Genomic DNA, 8,039 nt, shown 5'->3' on the forward strand with positions numbered 1-8,039 from the left:
TTTGGGATTGCTAGCTGTTCCCACAGTGGAAACTGATGCAAATTTCTGAGAGACAAACCTGCATCAAGTCATACTTTGATTTTTGTCTACCTAGGTTTGTATGGAGGCGCATCTATGAAGACATGGTTGTGCATCGTTATTTTAGTGTGGGTATAGATATCTAAAAATATATAGATTAACAATATATTATTAGAGTACTGATTTACATTAAAAAAATATTTGTCCAATGAGTGATATCTACTATAGGAATCTTTGAATGAACTAAGAGAAGTTACCTATCAGAGCTAGGATGTGTATTTGGAAGGGAAGGGCCTTACTGAGGAATTATTGTATTAACACAAAAGTATAGAGGATATAATGGAAAGATAAATGATCCCACGTAGTTCTACTGTATAATCTGAAACAGTGCCAAAATTTACAAAGAAATAAGCTGTTAGAGGTGCATCTTGTTTGATTATTTTGTCGTGAATTGTTTTGGGCATTCCATTAACTCATTTTTATGAATTATACTAAAGGCAGTATCTTAAACATTTCTACCTGATTTGTTTACTTTGAATATTGTCTACAGGCAGAAAATATTTCTGATCTCCATGCCAATACACACATTCCTTTAATTGTAGGGGCCCAAATGAGATATGACGTAGTTGGTGATTCGCTTTATAACTCAAAGTTTGCCATTATTGATGAATGGAAATGATATGAGAGATATAACAGAGATGAAATGAAGTGAGAAAGATTGAACCTATGACAGATTTCAAATGGCAAATGGGATATTCCTATACTTCTTGCATGCCAAACAAAATTCATCAATTAGAACGCACTTGACCTTAACTTCATTGCTAACATTATAGTACTTCATGTGTCTATTGCATGTTTGCAACTATTGCAAATAGTTTCTCAATGCCTAGTGCTTAGAGGGCATGGAAAATCATTTGGAAATCGTCTCTGGTTAACTATGGGAATTCATTATTTTGTGTTTTCTCATATTCTAATTCCCATGTTGTACCCCTATACAAACTTGCAGAAATACTAACACCTCAAAGAATTGACAAATAATCCTCTCAAGGCTCTAGTTTGCAAAGTTATTAAAATTTACTCTGCATTGACTGCAATGACAATTGAGATACTCTTATCCTCCATGCTTCACTCTGTATTAGAGAATTGTCTCTGGCACATTGAATGATTTAACCGGATCGAGATATTTTCAAATCAACCAAATAATCAGCACTTCCACATTTGAAATCTTCTTGAAGAAATCATTGATAGCACCCATTCAACCATTTATCTTTACAAATTAATGGTTAAATATCCATAAAGGCACTTAGAGAGAAACTTAAATTTAAGATAGGGTAGTAATAAAAGGAGAAATAGTATAGGTTGAAGTTCGCAAATTTTTAATTTGAGAGAGTTTGGGATGCATTCAATAGGATTTGGGCTTTATGTAAAAGTATTGTATGATCACCTATAATCATGGGGAATCATGTTGGTTAAGGCTGGGTTCTATGGAGGGGGTTTCATTAAAAATAGAGCTGAGGCTGTTGGGATTTTTTAGGATAATTTTAAAGCTGGCACTCTCATGAATTTTGTAGTGCAGATCAGCTTAAAAGTTTTCACCTGCAGACCTAAAAAGTCAAAGCTCCTAATTTTTCAGCAAAAGATCACAAAATATCATGTAGGAAAAAAAAATCCTCATGGTACCTCCTATCTCTTAAAAATAGAAGCTTTTGCCCCCCATGGGACCCCTTAATACACACGTTACCCCTTGTGGGATTTGAACTTATGACCTCTCTTTCAAGTTAATAAATTCTCCACCACTAGGCTGTACAAAGGATTGACAATGAGTGTTTCTTAGTAGTACATTGTAACTAACAGTGTCTAGTTCAGTTCTTGCCACTTCAAATTCTACGAAATTAGCCTCAAAGCCATAGGAAGAAGGATGAGTCATCCAAAGAGTGCATTCTATAATGATATCTTTCTAGTCGTCTCTTTGCGGGAGGCACCTAACTGTGCTACAAACGAGGCATACACACCTTACCCCCTATGGGATTTGAACTTGTGACCTCTCTTTCAAGTCCATTAATTCTCCACCACTAAGCTGTACAATGGATTGAGGATTCCACCTCACATTATTTTATTTAAGTGCTGATCTTTTGTTAGGAAAATTCTTGAAATATGTTTACTGCACATGCGGACTTCATTTATGCTAAGATGCGAGGCCATATCATAATACTGCTAATCAGAGGAAGATCCGTACGACTGAGGAACAGAAACACAAACATTCTTCCTATGTTATCAAATTGACATAGGAGTCATCCATTCATTGAGTGGATGTCAATTTATGTTCCAAAGTTACACAACGATGAATTTTATATACAAAGGAAAGCATTCTTGCAAAAATGACAAAATTTTTAAGGGAAGTTGTAAAAAAACCTGAGTCCAGAATATCAGACAAAATAAGCACAAGGAATTGAATCTCAAAGCTGCTTTGCAACTGCCTGATCTAATTCATGGTGCTTAAATACACTCCATAGAAAATTAGAAACCAATTTGTTTGTATCTCCTCAGCTACTATTTCCTTCTAGAAGCAAATGAAAACCATATTAACAAAACAAACATTCTCAATCGGTGAAACATAAAACCAGAAACAAACGCATGAACATATCACCCTAATGAAGGATAAAGAAGTGTTCATCAATGACAAGAGTTGAAAATTGATATAAAGTATAGTCCATTAATCAGAATATAAAGCCCAAATGAAAGAGAAATCAAGAACTTTATTAATAGAGACCTGCGGATCACTGACACACATAAACTTGACTAATGAAAACCTGTGAATTACCAGAACCTATGAAATAGCAACATCCACATCGAATTTACTGGTAATATTATTAAATAAATTTGTCTGCTCCAGTGGCTTTAACAGAAACTCAGAAAAGGAGATGAGAAACAGGGTAACAGTTGTATACAAGCATTTAGAATTGGGTGTTATATGATCTGCTAACAGAGACATCATGAGAAAGAATGCGCTGAACTTGGAGATTGAAAAGTTAGATGTGCAGGTAATGGCGAAAGACTTCTATTAAAATACCCAAATAAATCATATCAAATGTCCTAACAACATTAACAAAATGCTGAAAAATAACAAGACCACGGTGTGGAAGATTTAATGAAATGATTAGATGAATGTGTACCTCCCTGGAATATGTAGCATCCACATATTGGACAAAGCTTCCAAGCGTTGGAGGAGTTACACTTTGTTCAATCTGCTTCCTCCTCTGTCTAGGCTTATTCCTGGTGTACTGTTTTATCATCTCCATTTCTTGTACCTTACGCCACCCCAAGTAGATATTTCAACCAGTAACTAAAATCAACAGAATTGCCGCTACAACTGTAACACGTTTCCATTTAATCCTTAGGGATTTATGATCTAGACCTAGCTTAACAGTAAGGCCTTGTGAAGTGGTACTGAAGGTCTCTTCTCTAAAAGTAGATAAATTCCCCTGAATTCTCTGATTGGTTTCATCTTTACAGGAGGCTTGATCAGTATCCGCATTGACAATCTTACTTATACCAGAGTCTCTAGGGCATAAAATATTCATGGGCTCTCCAGTTTGGTTTGATTTGAAGTACTTGTAGAAGCCCTGAATCTCCCCTGCAGTAGACCTCGTGTTGAACAATATTTCTTGGCAGAAACTCGAGAAACTGCCCATTAAACCTTCTGCTAAAATTAAATAAGTTAGCCCAATTTTCCTCTGTCGTGTAAGATAGGAGAAAGAAGAACAAGAGAAAAAATAAGAGTCTACAAAGCTTACCCACAATTGCACTTGATCAAATCTTGAGTCGACCCATTAAATATGTTCCTTGGCAGAATGCAATGCAGGTTCCCATATCAAGATGAATAACCCCTTTAATTTTCTATGATAAACTCGCTCTTTCTGTAAATGGCAGAGGGTACTGTGATACTGCACATCCCTGGTGCCCAAATAATTATTATCCAGCAGACCAAATCTAGAGGCCACGGGATAATTATTATACACAAGTTTGGAAAATTGAATTTCAGCAAATTGTGCATTCATAAAACCAAATGCGTTGATTTTGATTTTATAAAAATAAACGAAAACAGTCCTCCAAATTCAATATACTTCAAGTCTCAGAGAGAGAAAATAGATCAAATCTTACCTAAAATCAAGAAAATAAATAGAACAGAAGAATTTTATAATCCACTATACCAATGAACCAAATATCTAGTTGCAAACCCACCAAGATATGACAGGCCAAGACAATACTACTTTTTCCCAGTGTTTTTTGAGATGAATGCTTCTCCTATAATTGACAAGTACCAATAAAAGTAAAAATTCTCTGCAACTGAAAATGCCTCTCGGCGTAAAAACTAGTTTCCCTGATGATGACTGAGAATTTGAAGGCTATTCCAAAGCAATGAAAAAGAATAGAGACCAAAAAAAAACACAGAGACACATACCAACATCCGATTGCATTTTCTAGAAAATTTCTGTAACCCAACAGATCCACCCACTGCCTCCTCTTGTCCCTCTCTTCACACCATTCCTGCTTGTTCTCTCTCCCTAGACTTCACACACCATTCTCCCTTATCAATTCTTTTCTCTCCTTTTTAAGTCTGGTAGAGACTCCACCTATTCGAAGTCTTACATTAAGGCACGGGCAGTGATAGTCTGGGAAACAACTTTTGGAATTTGGCTTTTTACTGCCAATTGCGTTTGTCTCTGAGTTTTCACTGCCCCTGGACCTTTTCCCACGCATCCAATCATCTACCGTCCTCGTGGGATTGGGATGCCATCCTCCATGATGGCAAGTCTGCCCTAGTCTCTGACTTGCGCCATACCTCCCGTCCTCTCCAATTTAATGCCAATAGCCAGCCCATATCGAAGCTCATGCCTCATTAAGTTGGCAATTTACTATGCTTTTTTTTTTTCTTAATGTTTACTATTTCTTTATAAAATCCACCCTCGAAGCAACTGACGGGGATGTGACAGAAAACACCACTAAACCCTGCATAGTGACATATACACAGGCAATGCTAAGGAACAGAAGAATACACACAAGTAGTAACGAATAGAAGTTAAAACTAAGAGGATATGACCGACACAGAGATGGTATACAAATGTTTACAAGTTACAGCTCCCCATATACACAGACTATGCCAAGGAACAGAAAATACACAGGCAGTAACAAAAAGAAGTTAAAACTAAGAGGATATGACCAACACAGATATGGTATACCTCATGAAACCCAATAGTATCTATGAGATTGAATAGGTTAAATATAATTGCAGGATTTCCGCAGTTTAGATGTCGTTTAAAATAATCCTCTATATATTACTGCTTGTATATATAATCTACCATTATTCCATCACAGGAAAGAAAAAATGTCAAAAATAATTTTCAATCAGAGGAAAGAAAAAATGTCTAAAATAATTCTCAATCACAGGAAATAAAAAATGTCAAATAATTTTCAAGTTAGGAATAAGACACACAGACATAATGTGGTTTGGCCAAGTAGAAAGGGGGGCCAAAGCATTTGAAAAAGGCTACTCCAATCTTTGATTTGCACCCATAAATGATGTGAAAATTAACAAAATGACAGTTTATATATGATAGTAATGGTCTGCATATGAGACTAAGATAAAAGCAGACAATTAGAATATGGGACTAAGATAAAACACAGTTTTTAATGTAAAGAATGGCTATTCGGTGGGAAGAAAAAAATAGGTAGAGCCTTCGATTTCAAGCGGATGAGCATGTCCCTGTGACATTCTATCCCTTTAATTGTCATTGTCATTCACCCAGTCCTCCGTCTCATGCATGCTTTGCAATCTCACTTCATCAGTCCTTTGCTCAACCCTAGATGATTTAGGAAAAAAGATTAAAGTGCATCTCAATCACATCTATAACTCGGCCTAGAACCATCTCAGCATGTTGGTCTTAACTAGCATAACTAAAATAAAGATACCACCATACATACTCAATACATTTGCAAGTAGATCAATCCAACAGAACCCAATACATCAAAACCACCCAAATCAGAGTTACTGTAGAAATAAGTCAGGGCATAATCCACCATACCCAAATCATTAAAATCCTCAGCCCAGAATGGTATCTAACTAACTATACGGTATACCAGTAATCCGGATTCCTATGCACAACAAACCAAAATACATTTCTACAATTTTTCAACAGAACAGAACATCCCTGACTTACAGTGTCTAGTAGCTTTTGAAACAATCAATCAAATCCTCCACAAAAGTTAAGCCAAATATCAGAACACTCAAACACCAAACAATCAAAAATCAGATGAAACGATCATTTTCATAAGGATTAAACCCAAAACACATTCGAAGTGAAAAACAAAAGAACCGATGTGTAAGCAACAATACACAAACCATACTTCATATAAAGTCGAATTCTAGGAATAGCAGGACCATGTGTATCAGTATTTCGTATGAGTTCCAAGCTTCCAATCAAGCTCCCATCAGGCCCATTACTGATTGAAACAAGACGGTAACCATAACCCACAGCCCAAAGGCTGTAAAAAAAACACAAAACAAACGCAATTTAGGAATTCCCACGCTTCCTGCCAAATATTCTGTATAGTACTATAGATTGCCATTGCTCTGTCTCTGCCTCTTGCTTTCCCTCTTCATCTATTCTGCCTCTTATTGTGCAAAATAGAAAAACCAACCAAAAGACAACAAATCATGGACAGAGAGACCAGACTAGCATGCATGCTCTGAAAAAACATGAAAAATTCAATAAAAACATTGAAAAAAAAACAGAGACACAAACAAGAAAACAAACAAAACATTGCCGGGAAGTGATGAGGAGCGCCCGGCTGGAAGTCACCATTTATAGGAGTTTAAAAAACATGTTTTTTAAAACGGTCATGGTTTTTCTTAACAGTCATCCTTTTTTCAACGGTCATGCCTTTTTTAACCGTCACCACTTCCTCCATGAAGTGTAGTTTTACAGGTTTTTTTTTTCCAAACCATGGGTGAGATAAGGAAGCCATTTATGCCAAGACAATTAAGGTTTTGTTTGACTACAATTGATGTTCACCATATGAAGACGATTAAGGTTTTGTTTTTCAAAATTGAAGAAAAATTACTTGACTATAATTGATGTTTATAATCATATGAAGACAACTGATGTTTATAATCATATGAAGACAACTGAGGTAAGTATTTTTTATATTAAAATTTTAATTTTGTTTTGTAAAAGCTAGTAGGTTGAATATTTACAATAATAGTTTTCATTAAATAATTTCATTTTGTATTTTGCTTTGCAAAAGCTAGTAGTGGAATATTTACAATAATAGTTCTCATTAAAATTTCTCATTTAACTATGAAAGTATTTTTCACTCACTATTAAATACAAAAAAAAACTACATGGAAATTAATTACAATTTGTTTTCCTCACATCATATTGTTTATTTTAAGTATTTGCATTCAACATTTTTTAGGGCATTAAAATAACAATCATGTTTCATTAATTATTTGCATTGAGAATTATCTAAATTAAAAATAATATCTAACTTAAATTTGTTATTATATTAATGTTTGGATATGAGAGGATGTTTTAGGGCATTTATAGCTTCAAAAATCAGTCAGATGGATTAGTTTTATTTTTAGAGGTCAATATCAATATCTTGGAAAGATTCTTTGATATTGAACATCCATAAATCAAATTACAGAAATTGTTTTCTTCAATTAAAATAATATTTAGTATGGATTAATTTTTTTTCAATTATTTACAATCTGTATTTAAAATGTTCTCACTTTCCTCTCTTTTGCTACAGTAAATATTTAAATTTTTAAATTTTCTTTACTAGACTATTTAGGTATAATTTATGATTTGTTCACAAATCACATTCTCAAAAAAATATTAAATTTTAGGAGTTATATTATTCTTAATTGAAAAAAATTAAATAAATTGATTTTATATAATTAATTTTATGATTATTTTAATTAATATTTAATTGTTTGAAAAAAAACATATTCGATTACT

The 8,039-nt window shown here is 34.3% G+C and overlaps 1 long non-coding RNA gene across 1 annotated transcript; it reads right to left on the reverse strand.

Moving 5' to 3' along the window:
• Positions 1–2,754: 2,754 nt before the first annotated feature.
• Positions 2,755–6,835, reverse strand: LOC131061695 (uncharacterized). The gene is made up of 2 exons (XR_009110580.2): positions 3,813–6,835; positions 2,755–3,718 (listed from the first exon to the last, which is right to left on the reverse strand). It is a non-coding gene; the product is annotated as an uncharacterized LOC131061695 (long non-coding RNA).
• Between the last annotated feature and the right edge of the window lie 1,204 nt (positions 6,836–8,039).

Source organism: Cryptomeria japonica, chromosome 8, assembly GCF_030272615.1.
Source record: "Cryptomeria japonica chromosome 8, Sugi_1.0, whole genome shotgun sequence".
NCBI lineage: Eukaryota > Viridiplantae > Streptophyta > Pinopsida > Cupressales > Cupressaceae > Cryptomeria > Cryptomeria japonica.